This window comes from Oryctolagus cuniculus, chromosome 4, assembly GCF_964237555.1.
Source record: "Oryctolagus cuniculus chromosome 4, mOryCun1.1, whole genome shotgun sequence".
In the NCBI taxonomy this organism is placed as follows: Eukaryota; Metazoa; Chordata; class Mammalia; order Lagomorpha; family Leporidae; genus Oryctolagus; species Oryctolagus cuniculus.
The window spans coordinates 70,654,999-70,675,850 of record NC_091435.1 but is presented as its reverse complement, the minus strand read 5'-3'; the positions used below and the strand labels follow the sequence as shown (position 1 = coordinate 70,675,850).

At 40.8% G+C, this 20,852-nt stretch overlaps 1 protein-coding gene across 45 annotated transcripts in view; it reads left to right on the top strand.

The window, feature by feature from the left end:
* Positions 1-20,852, top strand: part of ZBTB20 (zinc finger and BTB domain containing 20) — an 877,267-nt gene that overhangs the window by 564,820 nt on the left and 291,595 nt on the right. For 4 of the 45 annotated variants that reach the window (XM_070072140.1, XM_070072160.1, XM_051859308.2 and 1 more), the window contains exon 1: positions 18,170-18,327. The exons of 36 other annotated variants lie outside the window; for them this stretch is intronic. The gene's annotated coding sequence lies outside the window, so the exon portion shown is untranslated. Of the gene's footprint in view, positions 1-18,141; positions 18,328-18,475; positions 19,403-20,852 lie in introns of those variants that run through there. 5 more of the 45 variants (XM_070072141.1, XM_070072161.1, XM_070072138.1 and 2 more) reach the window with 3 other exon arrangements.

Genomic DNA, 20,852 nt, shown 5'->3' with positions numbered 1-20,852 from the left:
TCCTTTATTAGAAAAAAAAAAAGCTTTTTCAGAAACTAGCACATTGCCTCCGTTATGACTGCTTCATTGACTAGAGCTGGGTCTGTGGCCTACCATTGGTTTCTAGGGAAGACAAGAAAATGAGGGAATAGAGTTGTAATAATTGACTTCGAAATGTCAAAACTCTACCATTTGAGGTAAGTCAGCTTGAGCATGTCCCGGATTGCACATCTCTTCCCTCTCTTATTCCCACTCTTATATTTAACAGCGATCACTTTTCAGTTAAGTTTCAGCACTTAAGAATAATGTGTATTGATTACAGTATTCAACCAAAAGTATTAAGTAGAACAAACAAAAAAAATACTAAGAGGGATAACATATTAAGTTGTTCATCAACAGTCAGGGCGAGAGCTGATCAAGTCACCGTTTCTCATAGTGTTCATTTCACTTTAACAGGTTTCCTTTTTTGGTGCTCAGTTAGTTGTCACCTATCAGGGAGAACATGAGGTGGCATGTACCAATGCCATCTCACTAGTCCCAGTGATCAATTTCTGTTCACAATTGATCATAATGATAGGACTAAGAACCAAAGGGATCACATAAACAAGAATAGTGTCTGCAAATACTAGCTGATAGAATATAAAAGGGGGAGAACGATCCAACATGGGAAGTGAGATACACAGCAGACCCATAGAATGGCAGATGTCCTAAACAGCACTCTGGCCTCAGAATCAGCCCTTAAGGCATGCAGATCTGGCTGAAAAGCCCATGAGAGCATTTCAGGCATGGAAAGCCAAGACACTCTGGGGAAAAAAAAAAAAAAAAAAACCTAAATGAAAGATCTCCGCAAGTGAGATCCCAGTGGAAAGAATGGGTCATCAAAGAAGGAGGTACCTTTCTCTGAAGGGAGGAGAGAACTTCCACTTTGACCATGGCCTTGTCTAAAAATGATCAGAGTCGGTGAACTCAGGGGGCTTCCATAGCCTTGGCAACTCATGACAAGAGCCTAGGGTGATTACTGATGCCATAAACAAGAGTGTCAATTTGTTAAGTCAACAACAGGAGTCACTGTGCACTTACTCCTCAGGTAGGATCTCTGTCCTTAGTGTGCTGTACATTGAGATTTAATGCTATAACTAGTACTCAAACAGTATTTTTGTTTCTGTGTCGGAGAAAACTGTTGAAATCTTTACTTAATATATGCTAAACTGATCTTCTGTATATAAAGAGAATCGAAAATGAATCTTGATGTGAATGGAAGGGGAGAGGGAGTGGGAAAGGGGAGGGTTGCGGGTGGGAGGGACGTTATGGGGGGGAAGCCATTGTAATCCATAAGTTGTACTTTGGAAATTTATATTCATTAAATAAAAGTTAAAAAAAAAGAAATGTCAAAACTCATCAAATCTAAGCACATTGCCACTGTGAACAAAGCAGAGGTCTGCAGCTGGGAATAATGGAGGGAATGTATGCTGGGTAGGCAATACTTTCTACTGCAACTCCAATATTTACAAAAAAGTAATGTGGACTACACGAAGTAGAAAAATGGATGGAGAAGGGACCATGTAAAATGGACTACAAAATAACTGAAGCAATGGTGGGACACTTTAAAAGAGAGAAGAAATAAAGCTTAAAAGCTGAAACACATATGGTGTACATTTAAGTGCTTCTGCATTGTAAATTCCTTGATTATATGAAAATAGGAAGTAAGGTTCATTCCTATTTTTTCTCCCATTGTCTCACACATATTAGATACTGATTGAATTAACATGAATGAAAAAGGGTAAATGAATAAGATTCTAATCCAGAAGTTTAGGTTGGATTCAGCAAATCATGGAGATCACAGAACAAAAAATATAAAATTGGAAATATCAGGAAAAACACCAACATACTATGGATATACTGTGGGAAGAAGGCTGAACTTCAGAAAAGAAAGAACTTCATAGGAGGCTTCTGGTGCAGGCAGTTTCCTTATCTAAGTGTCAAGGTTTGGACTTTCCTTTATTGTTATGTATTAAACTATATATACGAGGCCGGCACCGTGGCTCAGTAGGCTAATCCTCCACCTAGCAGCGCCGGCACACCGGGTTCTAGTCCCGGTCGGGGTGCCGGATTCTTTCCCGGTTGCCCCTCTTCCAGGCCAGCTCTCTGCTGTGGCCTGGAAGGCAGTGGAGGATGGCCCAAGTCCTTGGGCCCTGCACCCACATGGGAGACCAGGAGAAGTACCTGGCTCCTGCCATCGGATCAGCGTGGTGCGCCGGCCGCTGCGGCCATTGGAGGGTGAACCAATGGCAAAAGGAAGACCTTTCTCTCTGTCTCTCTCTCTCTCACTATCCACTCTGCCTGTCAAAAAAAAAAAAAAAAAAAAACTATATATACAAACTCCATGTGTGTTTTTCTGTATGTATCTTTCACAAGAGAAATAGGTAAAAGAATAAAATGTTAAAGATTTTTATAAAACCATAAACCATTTTTGCTTTGAAACAAGCAGATGTCAGTAAGGGGGATACTGCATTTACTTGAGACCCATCTGTCAACAGGTACTTCATCATAGACCCATTTTGGAGGCTAATGATATAATGTCATCTTATTTTTACATAAGATACTTGTACAACCATCAGTTCTTTTTTTTTTTTTTTTTTTTGTTTTGTTTTGTTTTCTGACAGGCAGAGTGGATAGTGAGAGAGAGAGAGAGAGAGAGAGAGAAAGAAAGGTCTTCCTTTTGCCATTGGTTCACCCTCCAATGGCCGCCACGGCTGGAGCGCTGAGGCTGGTGCACCACGCTGATCTGAAGTCAGGAGCCGGGTGCTTCTCCTGGTCTCCCATGGGGTGCAGGGCCCAAGCACTTGGGCCATCCTCCACTGCACTCCCGGGCCACAGCAGAGAGCTGGCCTGGAAGAGGGGCAACCGGGACAGAATCCAGCACCCTGACCAGGACTAGAACCCGGTGTGCCGGCGCCACTAAGTGGAGGATTAGGCTAGTGAGCCACGGCGCCAGCCCAACCATCAGTTCTTAATATTGTTTAATGTGTATTAGCAAATATATTCTTAAACATAATTTCCAAATGCTACACTTTGATATCCAGATTCTCATTTTGATAGATATTGTAGTACATTCAAAGAAAACTCTGAATGAATGCAAATTTTACAATTATTCAAATATCATATATAACTTTTATTGTTCATGTACAAATTCTTCCTATTTCCTGCAACTTGTTCTGATTTCCTCAACAGGACTTCAGAGTATCTTTTGTGGAATTAACAAAGTCAAAAGCTGGTCAGAATTTCATGTTCTCAATCTTTATTTTTTAAAAATTTATTTTATTTATTTGAAAGACAGAGTTACAGAGAGAGGCAGAGAGAGAAAGAGAGGTCTTCCATCTGCTGGTTCACTCCCTAGATGGCCGCAATTGCTGGAGCTGCACTGATCAGAAGCCAGGATCCTGGAGCTTCTTCCGGGTCTCCCACGTGGGTTCAGGGGCCCAAGGACTTGGGCCGTTCTACTGCTTTCCCAGGCCATAGCAGAGAGCTGGATTGGAAGAGGAGCAGCCAGGACTAGAACTGGCACCCATATGGGATGCCAGTGCTTCAGGCCAGGTCTTTAACCTGCTGTGCCACAGTGCTGGCCCCTCAAACTGACTTTTAATGTAGTTACATTAATTCCTTGGGTTGTAAATCTTCTGTTTCATCTAAATCAAGATCAAAATCTAAATAATTATCACTTTCTTATTTCTTCTGCAGTTTTCTCTACAGTTGGAACTTGGATTATTGTCTTTGTAACTTTTCAGGTTCTTTGTTAAACAGAATAACAATGTCTTCTTTCTTTCCACATTTTGCACATATAGTCACATAATCTACACATTATATAATAAGAATTTTTCACGGTCCTTTGTAAATATCTAGCACATTTTTTAGGTTTCACTAATGGTTTGTATTTGCTGCATTTTACATGCCATTCAAGAAATTTACAGCACTGACAACACTCCCTCGTGAAGTTTTACATGAATATTTTTGGTCTGAACACTCTTATCAAATTTGTCATTTCTGAAGCTATACATATTTTGGTTCTTCTGAGGCCTTCCTGGAGCTCTTCACAGAAACCACACCATCTTAGCCCAGGCACAGTGAAAAAACCCTTTTGTCCATGTTCTATTTTCTGTGATGACCAGGGACTTCCAATGTTAAAGAGGCTTTGGAAAAATAAAAATAATTAAATATTCTCACTTTGTATTTATTCAGGTTATATTCTGTCATAGTCAAGAGGTTTCCAATCAAAGGGGCTATTATAGCTTCCTAACTAATTGATTCTTTTATCATTATATTATGACCTTCTTTGTTTCCTGTGAGTTTTGATTTAGTCTATTTTGGTTATAGTGTGCATGGTTGTATTTTTCAAACCCTTCACTTTTAGTGTTTGTGTGTCCTCAAAGCTAAAGTAAGTATTTTTTAGGGAATATGTGGTTGTATCTTGTCCTTTTTTTTGGATTTGGTTTGTTTTTTGATTTTTTAAAAAAGATTTATTTATTTATTTCAAAGTCAGAGTTACACAGAGAGAGAAGAGGCAGAGAGAGAGTGAAGAGGCAGAGAGAGAGAGAGAGAGAGAGAGAGTGAGAAAGAGGTCTTCTATCTGATGGTTCACTCCCCAGTTGGCCACAACAGCCAGAGCTGCGCCAGTCTGAAGCCAGGAGCCAGGAGCTTCCTCTGGGTCTCCCACGCAGGTGCAGGGGCCCAAGGACTTGAGCCATCTTCTACTGTTTTCCCAGGCCACGGCAGAGAGCTGGATCGGAAGTGGAGCAGCCAGGTCTTGAACTGGCACCCATATGGGATCCGTTGCCTCAGGCCAGGGTGTTAACCCCTGTGCCACAATGCCAGCCCTTGATTTTTGATTTTTATTATTTCAGTTTTCTATGTCTTTGGATTAGGAAATTTAATCCATTAACAGTTATTGGTAAGTGAAGACTGCTTATTGCTGTCTATTTTCTACTTCCTTTGTTCTTTTTTACTGTCTTCTTTTTTTATTTGATAATTTTTGTAATAATAAGCTTTTATTCCTTTCTCTTTTTATTTTGTGTATCAAAGATTTTTAAATTGGCCGGCACCGCAGCTCAATGGGCTAATCCTCTGCCTGCGGCGCCAGCACACCAGGTTCTAGACCCGGTCGGGGCGCCAGATCCTGTCCCGGTTGCTCCTCTTCGAGTCCAGCTCTCTGCTGTGGCCCGGGAGGGCAGTGGAGGATGACCCAAGTCCTTGGGCCCTGCACCTGCAGGGGAGACCAGGAGAGGCACCTGGCTCCTGGCTTCGGATCAGCGTGGTGTGCTGGCCGCAACGCGCAGGCCGCGGAGGCCACTGGGGGGTGAACCAACAGAAAAGGAAGACCTCTCTCTCTGTCTCTCTCTCTCTCACTGTCCACTCTGCCTGTCAAAATAAATAAATAAATAAATAAAATTTAGAAAAAAAAAAGATTTTTTAAATTAATATCTATCATGAGGCTTACATTGTAAACATTTAACATCTTTAAGCTAACAATTTAAATTTTATTCCGTATTAAAACTCTACACGTCTACTCCCATCTCACACATTTCATGTTACTGATGTCACAATTTACATATTTTTAAAATTTATTTATTTGACAGGTAGAGTTATAGACAGTGAGAGAGACAGAAAGGTCTTCCTTCCGTTGGTTCACTCCCCAAATGGCCACTATGGCTGGCGCTGGGCTGATCTGAAGCCAGGAGACCAGGCTTCTTCCTGGTCTCCCACATAGGTGCAGGGGCCCAAACACTTGGGCCATCCTCCACTGCCCTCCCAGGCCACAGCAGAGAGCTGGACTGGAAGATGAGCGACCAGGACTAGAACCTGGTGCTCATATGGGATGCCGGCGCATCAGGCGAAGGATTAACCAAGTGAGCCACGGTGCCGGCCCACACAATTTACATATTTTTAATTCTGTGTATCTATTAACAAATGATTAGAGTTGTTATTTTTAATGTTTTTCCTAGAGTTGAGAGTGATTTACACACTCCCACTATAGCATTAGAGCTTTTCAGTATTTAGCTAGGTATTTACCTTTACCAGGAAGTTTTATACTTTCTTATGTTTTCATACTGTTAATTAGCATTCTTTCATTTCAGCTTAAAGTACTCCCTTTGGCAACTCTTGTAAAGTAGGTCAAATGCTGATGAATTCCATCAACTTGTATTTGGTAAAGTTTTCATCTCCTTCATTTCTTTTTTTTTTTTTAACGATTTATTTATTTACTTGAAAGTCAGAGTTACACAGAGAAAGGAGATGCAGAGAGAGAGAGGTCTTCCATCCACTGGTTCATTCTCCAATTGGCCACAACAGCAGGAGCTGCACCAATCCAAAGCCAGAAGCCAGGAGCTTCCTCTGAGTCTTCCCACCCGGGTACAGCTGCCCAAGGACTTGGGGGCCATCTTTTACTGTTTTCACAGCCCATAAGAGAGCTGGATTGGAAGTGGAGCAGCTGGGACTTGAACTGGCACCCATATGGGATGCCAGCACTGCAGGCAGCAGCTTTACATGCTACGCATAGCACCAGCCCCTCCTTTATTTATGAAGGACAGGTTTGCTGGATATAATATTCATGGTTGGCAGTTTTCTCTATAAGCTTTTGAATAATCAAGTATCATCCTATTCTCTCCTGGTCTGTGAGGTTTCTGCTGAGAAATCCACTGATAGTCTTTTACAGACTCCCGTAAATGTGACAAGTTGCTTTCCTCTTGCTATTTTCAAAACTGCCTCTGACTTTTGCAATTTAATTATAATATAATGGTAGATCTCTTTACATTCAATATATTTGGGGTTGTTTAGGTTTCATGAATCTAGATGTTCATTCCCCACCTCAGATTTAGTATCTGCCATTATCTTTTAAAAATAGGCTTCCTACCCCTTTCTCTCTCTCTTCTCCTGCTAACACTGTCATAATGCATTTTTGGTTCACTTAGTGGAATCTTGTATGTCCCTTGGTCCTTCTTTACTCTTTTGTATTTTTTCATTTTACCCTCTGTATGTACAGTTTCTTTTTTTTAACTTTTATTTAATGAATATAAATTTCCAAAGTACAGCTTATGGATTACAATGGCTTGTATGTACAGTTTCAAATTACGTGTGTTCAAGATCATCGATTCCTTTTCCTGCTTGATCAAGTCTGCATTTGAACCCCTCTAGTAAGTTTTTCTGTTCAGCTTTTGTATTCTTCAGCTCCGGTACTTCTGTTTAATTCTTTTCAGTTGGCTCTATCTCTTTATTTAACTTCTAATTTTATTCATGTAGAACAACCCGGGTGTGTGTGTGTGTGTGTGTGTGTGTGTGTGTGTTTACTGTCTCTGTTCTCTTGTAACTTGCTGAACTTTTTTTAAGACAATTACTTTGAATTCTTTGTCAGTTTGCCCATTTCTAATTCTTTCAGGTTGGTTACTGGAAATTTGTCTTCTTCCTTTGATTGTGTCATGTCTTATTTACTCTTTGATTGTGTCATATCTTGTTGATTCTTCCTGTTCCTTGTAGGTTTGTTTTGTGAATTTTGCATCTGAAGCAACAGCTGCCTCTCTCTGACTTTATGGACTGGCTTTCACTGGGAGAACTTCACCCAGTAAGCAGTGCTCACTATGAGTCAAGATAGAGATGATCGCTTTGGGGAGCCCATTCTAAAGCTGGGGGCAGAACCCCTTTTACTTCTTTCATTTCCTTCTAGAGGAATAGCCACAGCTCTGTGATTTTTTTTCCCAATCCCTCAAGAAGTGCCAGCAACAAAGGGACACCTTCCCCTTTTCTTTGTTCTAACTGTCCCATGGGACTGACTTCTGTTGGTAATTCAGGACTAAGCGTGAGGCAAGATGCTATCCCGCCTCAGGGAAGATATTCTTATACTCTGTAAATAAGCTTCCTTCCCTTTGTCATGGAGGGAAAACCTCATATCTACACCTATTCCAAATCTTGCAGAGCAGCTCCAGCCAAAGCAAGTTGCTCTCCTTTCTCTTTTATTTCTAGCTGTGCTGGAGGACGAGGCTGTGTAGGCTCCGTGCTCTGCATGAAGTAACATACAAGGGTTCCCTGAGAGGTCAGTAGCTCAGGTAGCCAAGCACACACCTGAAGAGCATGTTTGGACTCATGGGAGAAATCGTGGGCCAAAGCAATCCTCTCAGTACTGAGCTACGCAGTTTTTGGGAGGTACTGACATAGCTGTAGTGAAGTGGTTCTTCTTAGTCATTTAAATGCAACTGCTCTCAGTTTGTGCTCCTCTAGGGTGCTATACTTTGCTAGATTTGAATTCCTTTTCCAAGTATTTTAGTTCCAGTATTGTTGCTTTATCAGTATTTCTGTGGAGGACTGAGAAGGTTTTCCATTCTCCATGTTGCTGACTTCACCCCTATTATTTGTTTTTAAGACCTTAATTATACCTGAGAAATATGCCAGTGGACTGGCCAATAGGCACAATATTAAGATGTGCAACCTCAGTAAATTGGCATTTCTAACATACTTGTGGTCTATATCCATTTAATTAAGTTTACATGTTACTCAAGGCATTAGCCTCCTTGGTTAGATTAGAATACTTCAGATTACTGAAGCTGAATAGTGCTTCTTATTTTGACAGAATATCTATTTTGTTTAATTGATAAGTTTCCAGCTGTCAATCCTAAAGCACCTTCTCTAAAGACTTGTAATATTAATATTGGAGTAGGAGAAGTTACTTAATTTATCTGGGGATTATCACTATTGTCTGAAAAGTGAGGCAACTGGATTTAACCTGTTCTCCAGTTACCATCAACTGTAAAATTGTATGATCTCATTTTTCAGTTTAACAGATGTCAATGAAGGGAATACTCACATGATATAAACCAATGATGTAGAACTGGTATATACACAAATGAATTATGTGATTATTGTGGACAAATGGCTGATAATTTGATGTATTCAAGATTGAGCTGTATATTGTGCAACACTTCCTAGCTCCTTGTTTTTGGCATGTCACTTATGGATGAGGGTATATGACTAATTTCAAAAGGGTAGGAAATTCATTGTTTGTTTATATTTTTCATCTCTAGGGTTAGAGAACCAAAAATAGGGTCTGAACTATATTTTAATAGCATGCATTTGTCCCTCACCTTCCTTACAAAGAATTTAAAACATTCTAGACCCATTGTATCAATCGTCTCTGAAGTACCAATGCAGGTAAAAAATAATAAATGTACTTATTCACATTTTAGTGATTAGAAAACTGGATCTTCAATCTTCTGGATTTATATCTAAGGAGCCACTGAGTGAAAACAGGTCAATATCTAGGATCTCTGCCTCCAAGACTCCACAGTCTTTTGTGTGTTATAGTTTTTCTTAGTAGGTTCTGCAGTGCCTGATTGCTACATCATCTTCCACACCTGATCCTTCCTCATTCCCTATCCGAACAGTAGCTTAGGCATTGCTGATTTCAAATGTATCAACAGGGAAAAAAACCAGTACAGTGAAAGAATGGAATGTGTACAGCAACAGATGAACTGCACAATCTGATACAGTGATATCATGTTTCAGTCTTTGGTTTGCATTAAAATCAGAAGTGAAGAAAAGTTGGAGACTCCTCCATCAGTCTAATCCATAAACATTTGACTATAGGCCCAACAGCCATAAGCAAGCATGCACTTTTGCTAGGTGAGAACTTCATTCTAATCATGGCATCCTGGAATCTCTGCATTAGTTTTAGGTGTCATTAGAATTTTCATAACCTGTCTTTGAGAAGAGCCAGGGGAAGAAAATGTGCACTCCTTTTCACTACTCAAAATATGTGATTATATTTCCTTCTTTACCTAAGTCTTCCTAGGTAGTAAAAAAGTCATATCCATGTTTGAACTCAAGGTTTCCTTAGTCAAAAAATTTGCATCTGGAGCCTAGGAAAATGTTTGTCCTGCACAGTTTAATGTTTAAACAGGTGCACACTGTGCTGGTCTGGCTGAGGAAAGGTGGTCCCCTCCTTTCGGAAACCCTGACATTAAGAGAATGATTTTAGTGCCAGCTTTCAGGAGTGCGTGTGAAGGAAAGTTCAGGTGATTCTCATTACCTGGTTTCCAACCCACTTACCTCCCTTGCATTCTGTGTTCTCATGAAGAAATTGATTTAATAGGTTCAAGATATTATTAAATACATTCTGCATTAATATTATATGTCCTCTTTGAATCCAAGTGGCAATACAATAGAATTTCATTTTATAAATAACACCTTTCAAGCTAACACCACAGGGCACAGTACAAAAGAATCAAAATAGAACACAAATGCTGTAATCAAATGCAGACCCCAGGAAGGCTGATTAAAAAGGCATGCTGCTAGTAAGAGCAGCCAACAGGGTAAGTATAGGGGGTCATAGCAGAAAAGCCAGCTGAACAGAAGGGCTAACTAAAATAAAATGGACTCACCTGCCTGATTCGCAGAGACATATAACGCCCCTTTGTCATGGACTACTTTCAGGCTTAGGGATTGAGGGGGAGAGGCAAGTGTGTCTTGAAGGTGGGGCTCAAATGTGAGGTCATTAAGTTCACCCTCAAGACTAACACATGACACCAATGGCAATCTGGAAGGGCCCACAGCATGACTGTGAGACAACTCAACAAGGCTCCACAACTGGGAGGAAACAAGTAGATCTTTGCCATGGTGCTGAGAACAGATAGACATGTTCCCGGCCAGGCATAGCTCAAATGGATGAAAGGGTGAGACAGGTGTTTTGTGGTCTTAGCCTCATGGTAGTGGGCTCTCAGTTGGACTCTCATGTTACCCAATTAGTTTTTGTGCTCTCAGCTTCTCACAGCCACAACTTGTGTCTAATGTCAGGGAATGTGCTTTTAAACTCCATCTCTAATTATAGAATTAAAATTTTATGACTTTTCTTCATGGAGTTAAGGAATTGAATACGAGAAGGGGGAGTGTTTTGGAGTGTACCTCCCACCTATGTGTAAAACGAGTTTTACAGTGATCACCGCATTATCTTGAGTAATGTGTATAATTGGTCATCCACTGATGCTTCTTTGTTTAATACTGAGGGTAGAACAATGCAGGAAAGGAATCATAGAAAAAATTCACTATTAATATATGATAATTGTATTATCTGAAAAATAGTAGCCTATAGTTTTAATAGCCACCAAAGTCCTCTGGTTGGTGTCATGGAGCAAGCAAACACAAATTCTAGAGTCAATTGAAAAGAAAAGGAGAGAGAAAGGAAAAAATTATAATTGTAGCATTTTTTTTAACTTCTCCTGAAGCTTTGGTTGTTTGTCATGACTCTCCTGATTATACACTTAGTTGAAATTCTGGACTGGGATCACTGGGTATATAAATTTAGGCCAATAACTTAGTATTTCTGTACATGTTTTTCTTACATAAATTATAATCATTTAAGTCAAACATGTGGGCAGCACTTATGGGAAAAGGTTATTTTCAAATTCTGGTACTGTGACTTTTTAAATAGTCTTTTATAGGCTTGTATATAATAGGATCCTCTTTTCCTTAATTCTGATAGCATTTATTTAGCTATACAAAGAGAGTGATTTATCAGTGAAGGTGAATAGGAGTGGAGTAAGTTGAGAAAACTGGATTACAATCTTCAAACCGAGTTATTTCATAAGTCATTTGAGCAAATAATCTTATCAATGCATTGCCTCTCAGATCTAAATTTACCCTTTCTTACCTGCTCTACAAAAGCGTATCAGGGTCCTTTAAATGTTTTTCCTTCACCAACAGGTAAAGGGTCATTTGTCAGTAGAGAGATATTGCAGAAGGAAGAGGTTTTTCATCCTGGTTGCAACGCGCTCCTTTGCAATATGCATGATTTCTATAGAGCCTGGCTTCTGCTGTGTGGGCAAACTGCCCAGCATCCAGCTCCTGCAGCACACACAGCTGCCCCGGTGCCCAGCAGCTAAAGCCCAGATAGCATCTCAGAGCCTGGCAACCAGGAGCTTCCCCAAGCACCCAATACCCACATGCACACACACACAGGCACATATACACACACAAAGAAAACCTCAGACAGTTTGTAGTAGGGTCCCTCAGTTGAGACACCTCCTTACAGATAGCTTTCTCTGGCACCCTAGAGAGCAAAGTGCCAAAAGTTGCAACTCTGCAACAACCTCTCTGCTATTCAATTAGTTTTGGCTGTGGCTTCTCCAACAGGGTCCAAATCCCAGTCCTGGGTAGAAGGATCTCTTCCTGTGTCCAACAGTGTCTGGATCCTGGCCCGAGATGGGAGGATGCTTTCTGGTATCCTGTAAGGCCTGGCTTTCTGTCCAAGGGCAGAGAGGATCCTTCTTAGGCCAACTAGCTCAGCCCTGCAAGTATGCTTGCTCCTTATATTTATTGTTCTTGTATTCTTTAGTGCTACCTTTACTCCTTACTAGCTACTCCCCACTAATTTGGATTGTCTGTTATTCCTAATAATTCCTTAAACTTTTTTGTTGAAATTGCTATGTACTTTCTCTCTCCTAATGGACCTTGACTGATGCATACCCAAGGAATATTAAAATAATCTTTATACTTTGGGAGTAGGGGAAAGTAAATTTTATGTCACCTCTTGGGGCTGGTGCTGTGGCATAGTGAGTAAAGCTGCAGCCTGCAGTGCCAGCAGCCCATATGGGTACCAATTTGAGTCCCAGCTGCTCCACTTCCAATCCAGCTATCTGCTATGGCCTGGGAAAGCAGAAGATGGCCCAAGTGCTTGGACCCCTGCACCCACTTGGGAGACCTGGAAGAAGCTCCAGACTCCTGGTTTGGAATAGACCCAGCTCCGGCCGTTGCAGTCATCTGGGGAGTGAACCAGCAGATGGAAAATATCTCTCTCTCTCTCTCTCTCTCTCTCGCTCTCGCTCTCGCTCTCTGCCTCTGCCACTCTGTGACTCTGCCTTTGAAATAAATAAATAAATCTTAAAAAATAAATAAGTCACCTCTTTCTAGCACAGGTCATCATTGAGACAACAACATGACTTATCTAGGGCTGGATATTAGATGAGCAAAACACTTTGAGAATTACATGCTAGATTGAAAGTTGGCATAATAATATGATGTAATATGCTATTCTAACTATATGTACAGTCATAAAGATCAGTTTTTTAAAATATACTTGATTTCACTGAGAATTTAATAAAATATAAACTATAATAAAGCAAAGAATAAGTCTGGATTCAAAAATAATTTGTTAAAATATTGTGATATAATAAATTCATGTGAATTTGTAATTGTTAACACTAGGATAATAATGATACTGTCACTTTTTTGAACAGAACTTTGCATCATTCATTGAAACTATATAGCCAGAGAAGTGGATTGTATTATTATCCTTGTTTTACGAATGCAAAAAGAGAGACTTGGGAAGGTTAGGCAACCAATTTAAGATGATACATCTACTAAATTTCAGAGCCAAAATTTCAACCTAGATCCCCCTGTGGGCCCTGAATTTTAACTACAGCACTCTGCAAACAGAAAATGAAGCAAGTGGCAGGTTACCTATGAGAGTATGCATCAAATACTTGTTATGGTTGTTTTCATCAAAGACCCAAAAAAAGAAAGTGATGTATCCCAGAGACATTTCTGAGACAGCCAACCTATTACTTTTGCTTAACAAGATATGGACAAATTGGGTGAACACTGGTGATCAAATTCCCAGAACCAAAGTGTTAACAGTGTATCAGAAGCCCAGCAGCCTTTATTCAGAGCTGAATCGAAGGCAGATGAAATATTAACAGCAGTTCTAGCAGCGCAAAATGAAATATGAGATCCTGTATCAGAAATTATTAGTAACCTGTTAAAAGAAATGCTGAAAAATGGCAGTTACCAAATTAAAACTGGGAAACAGAACCCAAATGGGAAATTTCAAAAAGTTTGGAGGAAAATAAATGACAGATTGTCCTCTTGGCTCTTATTACTATGCCATCCTAAATCCTACTTGGCAATGGATAGTGGAGGTGAAATAAGAACTGCATCACTGCCAGTGCTGGTCCTCAAATTTGTAGTCCTAAGTGTCTGTGATGGTGTCTGGGATTGATTGGAAAAGTAGTTGGAAGTTGATAGTATTTTAGCTTTATCTAAATTGAAGAGTCTAGAGACTCTTATTATGAAAGGCTTCCTCTCATTTGTGAATTGGCCCCTTTGCTCCACTTTTGGATGGCTGGCTTCCTCCATGCCGAGCTACACTGAATGTTCTACTGTGGGAAAGCTATTCTCCTTAAATGTCTTCAATTTAAAGCATCTAACTGGATGTGTTAGTGTTTGTGACTCAAAGTATCTAGCACCAAAAAGAGAAAGAGAGAGGATACAAATACCAAATACTGGGTAGTAAATGAAGGAGAGATTTTTCCATCAGTAACTGAAAGCAAAGAAATTACTATAAGCAAAGTTGTTGAGCAGTTAGTGCCAGAAGAGGGGGGAAAAAAGGAAATGAGCTATAGAACCATAGAGTCTTAGTGTTGGCAGAGACTCTGGAGTTCATGCAGACCTACCCTATCATTTTTCAATGAAGAGACTGAGACATGGGGAGTTAAGGGAATTGACTTGCCCAAGACACATAGTTGTTTACTGACAGTCATGCCAAAAACATTTCCCAACTCCCAATCCGGAACTTTGTAATTCAGCATGCTACTATCATCTTCTACTGAAAATTAACACTAACCCAGCCTGGAATGTAGAATATTTCAGTATCTGTGGCGAGCAAGAAAAAGGATAAATTTCAAGGTGGAAATCAGTTTGGGAGAAAGGAAAAGGAAACAAATGATTTTTTTTACTGTGACTCATTGGTCAAGCCTTTGTAAGACGTTTTATGTCGGTTTACCCCCTTGGTTCTTCCCACAAAATAAAATAGAAGGTTTCCATTTATAAGTTCAGGTTTAATTCTTTTGGAGAATTCTCCTGCATGCAGATTATCTCCAGGTTAAGACTGGAGATAATTGGCTTGCAGATGGCATTGCTGCTGATCCTCATTATTCACTTGAGCCTGATTTTCTTTGTCTGGCAGTGAAATGTATTTCAGGCCTAGTGTAGGGAATCTTCTCCATGGACACTCCCAACTGAGATCACAAGTTTATTTAAGATGTAAAATATATCTTCTATTCACCCTTGTATTCTTTCAACCTCCTGGAAAACCGGGACCAAATATGGACATTGAATCAGGCTAATGAGTTAAGTGAGATAATTTTCTTTTTGGAGTAGTGAAGAGTAATTTAAAGTAAACAAGTAGCAAAGAAAATACAATAAAAATGTTTCAACAGGATCTCCTGTGAAATAGCAATATACAGGACTTTTAGACCAAATATTTTTTCAGAATAGAGTAACCAGAAATGGGAGGATCTGACAATATGATGAAAACTACAGATGGAATGCCTTGCATGAAAAGTGATTAAATACAAGAAAAGGCTCAGGAGTTGGTAGGAGCCGACTTGGAATGGAGGAGGGAGCTGAAAGAAGAGCAGATAATGCTTGACCAGGTCTAGTAACTATTCCCTGCCACAACCACTGTTCCATGAAGAGACTGAGCCAAGAGGCCTGAATAAACTACCCTTAAGTTCAGAGATGCCATTATTGTGGGAGGCATCAGGGAGAGCATATCCGGATTTGTGTTACACAGTAATCATTGCTGGGTGACAGCATTCATCAGCCAGATGGTCAGACCCACAATTAATCAATTAGGCTGGGATGATCAACTGGACGAAGTTTCCCCCTTTGGTAAAAACCTTCATCATGCGGTCAAGGCCAGTAGCTCTTTTATCCTGTTGCTTTTGGAGAAGCTTCTAAAACATTCCTCTCTTCTTCTTTAGGCCTCTAGTTACAGGACAGTTAGACTCTCAGCTTTGACAACATAGATACTCCAAATCAAGGTTTTCACATAATAGATTTTCTGCGTCCTCTGTGTTTCACGCATAACGCTTAACATATCCAGACAGAAATAAACTTTTTAAAGCATATTTGTAAGCTGTGTTACCCAACTGATTTAATAGAGCATCTGTATTGGTTCCACTCAATCTAAAGGAAGAACAAAGGATGAAATTCTTTTACTGGGAACTTAGGAAAATTACATGATAATCAAATAATAATAGCAATTTACTGAGTGTTTGCCATGTGGCAGGTTCTGCTCTGATAGGATGGATGAGTATTGATTCAGTCCTTACAGTAACTCAATGAGCATGATAATGCTACTAGAAGTAAACTGAACTAGAAAGTTTATTTGCCCAAGGTCACACATTAAGTAAAGACATGTTCGGATGATTTTAATAGTCTCTGGGATGAAAACTAGTAAGATTTATTCTTTGTTTTATATACATATACATTTGTGTCTTTTATATAACAACTAGGAATATATGGTGGGTCTTGATTATTCCTATTCCAAGAATTTCAAAGAAATGTTTTTTTCCTCAAATCTGTTGCTCTTATTCTGATTTCTGTGGCATTCTGCTCTGTACCATCTGGCCTGAAATTGCCTTCCTCCTTATTTCAGGACCACCACTATTATTTGCTGATAATTTGCAGTCTTCATTTCAGTATCCTTACATAGATATGGTACCTACACATCTCATTCAGATACCAAGACTTTTTTTTTGTTTTGTTTTTAAAGAATCAGTTGATGTACAGGGCAATTAACCTTCTTTCAAAAGAAATGGAAATCAGTGGTAGATTTATTACATTAAATCTGATTTAACCCTATTTCTTTTTTTCTTAAGATTTATTTATTTATTTATTTATTTGAAAGAGTTACGCAGAGAGAGAGAGAGAGAGAGAGAGAGAGAGAGTCTTCCATCCGCTGGTTCACTCCCCAATTGGTTGCATCAGCCGGAGCTGTGCTGATCCGAAGCCAAGAACCAGGAGCCTCTTCCAGGTCTCCCATGTGGACGCAGGGCCCAAGGACCTGGACCATTTTCTACCACTTTCCCAGGCCATAGCAGAGAGCTGGATCGGAACTGAAGCAGCGGGTCTTGAACCAGCACTTACATGGGATGCCAGCGCTGCAGGCCAGGGCATTAAATTAACCCACTGCACCACAGCACCGGCCCCAATTTAACCCTCTTTCATTTTTACTCTCCTTTTACTATTTTACTGTCTATAGCACAGAGCAATATGTTTGAAAATCATATTGGTTAGAAACATCACTTCCTGGTCCTGGTGCCGTGGCTCACTTGGTTAATCCTCTGCCTGTGGCACCGGCATCCCATATAGGCGCTGGGTTCTAGTCCTGGTCGCTCCTCTTCCAGTCCAGCTCTCTGCTGTGGCCTGGGAAGGCAGTGGAGGATGGCCCAAGTGCTTGGGCCCCTGCACGCTCATTGGAGACCAGGAAGAAGCACCTGGCTCCTGCCTTCGGATAGGTGTAGCTCCGGCTGTTGTGGCCATTTGGGGAGTGAGCCAACGGAAGGAAGACCTTTCCTTTCTCTCTGTCTCTCTCTCTCACTGTCTCTCACTGTATGTAACTCTGTCAAATAAATAAATAAAAATCTTTAAAAAAAATCATTTCCTGGTGGTCTGTGCCAACACCCCGCCCCCCCATTGAGTAGAAATACAGGCACAGTGTTCTATTTCCCTGTGATTTATCCTCCAGTTTGTGGTGTCTCTCTTCTCTTGGCTCTTCTCTGCCCTCACCCAAACTCAGTTTAGGGGGTACACCTCTTTACCCGTTTCATGCAGGCTATCCACGGATACTGTTGACCCAAATGCTTGCTTTTGAAATATCAAATTCCTGCTTCCAGGTGCACTATTCGATGGAGGATGAGATTTCTTTGGCTATTTAACTGCAGTGCTTTGCATGTTCTTGGTTTTGCTACTTATCAAATTGGAAAGCAATGCCGAAATGCCAGGAGAGTATAAAAGTAGCTACCATTTTGTAGTTCAAGTTCAGTAGCACATGGAAGAAAAGGGATTCCAGAAATCTTCATGAGCATCTTTGGTCTTCCATGGCTCTCCCTGAACCCTCTTTCTGTTACTGGGGTACTACTCTGTCTTGTTCTTGCTGTGTTTAGTAGGCAGCTCTGTTTTCCTTGCTGTCTCTCTTGCTGCAGTGCCTCAGTGTTCACCCCAGAGCTGCTGAGGTACTTTCCTTTCGACCTGCCATGTCCTCGCATATTGCAGAGCTGAGCCTTGCCATCTACACTGCTTTTCTGCTTCGTTTTGCTCCTGACCTAAACCCCCCTGCTATTCCAGGCCTGGCCTCTCATGACCAGAGACTGCTGACTCATCCTGGCCTGTGCCAAGCTGTGCAGTCGCTTAGTGATGTGGACAGGAGTCGAAGGACTAGAATGAGATCACTGAACTCATTTCACTTGTTGCTTACGGTACAGTCCAGCATGAGCTGGAAATGTAGGAACCTCAGCCTCCCGAGCAGAAAGAGTAAGTAGATTAAACACACCGCATCACCAAGTCCTCAACAAGCAGCAGTCGGGTGGCGGGTGGGGGCTTGCTTTATCATGGCCGTGGCCAGAGCATTCGGGTTCATCAGGAGTTTTCCTTTGTCCTCTCTTCTTCCTCTCCTCCACAGTTGCACCCTCCCCCCCTTCCCTGAACTTCCCTTCTGAAAAGGTCCGGATGGTACTGCAGTGATCTGGGCAGAAATGAAATTTTGCTAATAAGCAGCCTCCGCACGAAATCCTGGAACAGTGACACTGTTGAAACTGTTCAGTTTGTCTACTGGGAACTCACATGAACTTCCCAACAGAATTCAAGGGGATGAAAAAAATCTTTTTTTTTTTTTCTCTGTTGTTCTCCTTTTCTTCTTGATTCTCTTTTTCTTTCTGTTTTGAGGGAGGTAGTTCCAGGAGCCATGGCTACATTCTGGGGTGGTGTCAAGTTTTCCGTCGGGAGACAATAATGTACATTCCTCTGGCAGGACGGGATGGTTTTTTTTTTTTTTTTTTTTTTTTTTTGTTTCTCTTGCTGTTGTTTATTTATAAGACATTTCCTCTCAGTTAGTGGAAGTAAGATCGTAAGAGGCTCCAGTGATTTTCCTTCCACCTCCCCTCCCTAATTTCTGTGCTTCGGCACTCTGGAACACTGTGAACTCCACAAACCGATCAGAGCAGGGAGCTTAGCAGCCAGGCCTGGACACACTCAAGAGACTGTGTGCTGATTCTCAGTCGTCACTCCTTGGATCAGGAACCACAGTCCTGGTGAGTGGGGAGGTTCCAGAATTTGATGTGTCAAGGATTCTATTCTTGGTATCTCTGAGGCAGGCAGGAAATAAAGGGTGTTTTTTTTTTTTAATACAAGTTATTTTTTAAAGCGCTCCAAAATAATCAAAGAGAATGCTGAAGATTTTTAGTGTGCACAGCCGAGAGCCCTCCATGGACAATGGCAGAGCCTTGAGTGTATGCTCAGGAGGAGCCTGCAGTCATAGGTTTCATTCTGCCACGGACAGATGTCAGCCTTGACATGCCTCGAAACCATGCTGGTGGGAAGAGGAAGACAGGTGAGTGAGAAGGGCAGGGAGGTAGCATTCAGCATGGTCCTAGGGGGAAGTGGATGTGGAATTACCGTTCCTTTGGCGTTTCTTTCTACCAACTTTTCATGCACCTCTGCTCTCAGTTTTTATGTTATGCTCCCAGTACTTATACACCCGGCCAAGCAGGAAAAAGAATCTATTGTGAATGTTAGAGCAAATGAATATTGCTAGTGGTGGTGTTCTAAAGATCACTTCGCTAAGAACTGGTTGCTGTGAACATTAGAGACCTCCCCAACCCGACCTTTGGAAAGTATTATTTGTCACACTCTTTGCCTTAGTCTTCTGCATTCATGGTATTGAACAGAAGAATGCATTGAGAATCCTTATTTGGTTCCAGGGAAATTCATCATCTTGACATAGGAAAACTAGATGACTGTCCCCACAATATTAAACCCAAACATAGAATTGTTCTCAATATAGGAGACTCTGTTTGAATGTGCTCTGGGAAGTTGTCAAAGGAATGGAATGAGGGTGGTTTGCATCTTGTCCAATTTGAGACCAACAGAGGCATCAACAGACCAACCTTCACAGCCATTATGTGCCTTTATTGTTCTTCTTAATCACTCATACTCTCCCTAGAAGTGGAACTTCAGGTGGAATCTATTTTTGTCTTTTAACATCAAGTCCCTACTTAGTCGCTTTTCTAGAGGTATTTGTTCTTACTGTGCTTTGTTGTCATCGTTCTAATTTCAAGAATCTGGCTTGTTCCAAAATATTGAGTGGAAAAAACAAAAACCAAAAAAACATGGTGGCCATAAAATCATTTGACTGTGTGGCAGCATCTGAAGGGAATTGCTCTTTGGAGAGAGGAAAGAGTCTTTGATGTCCCCAATATGGTTCTCATAGGCTAAAACTTCCAAGAACCACAACCCAGCCCAAGGGGCACTTACTCGACGTTCTTAAATATTTGGAAAGAGATGCTATTTTATTGTTTTAGTTGTCTTTGCTATTAACACATTGCCAGTAGATTCCTCCTAAAGTTGGTTTAGCAACAGTTGATTTTACATTTAAACAGATGTGTATTGTATGTGCCTTTTGTGTATACTCTTGTCCAAGCTGGTACAGTGACCCAACTTACTACATTGGTACTTAGCTCTGGAATTTTGTTTGCTACCCTGGGTGATTCAGATTCTTAAACATAGAACTTATATCCCATGTTCGCCACAGAGAGTGACCTCTACTACAGCCTCAATGGGGTTTGTTAATGACTTTTAAGACAAAAAGTCACCTTCCTATCACAATTCCTATAGTCTATTGGGCACAACACATCTCTCTGAAGTCTCAGGCTGTCATAAGTGCCAGTGTGCTAAAATCTTAAGAATATATAATCCTACAGTTTGTCATTTCAGTAAGTCCACATTAGTTATGACAGTACTGTGTGTGAATAATGTTTCTTGGGTATTTTCCATTAGTTCTC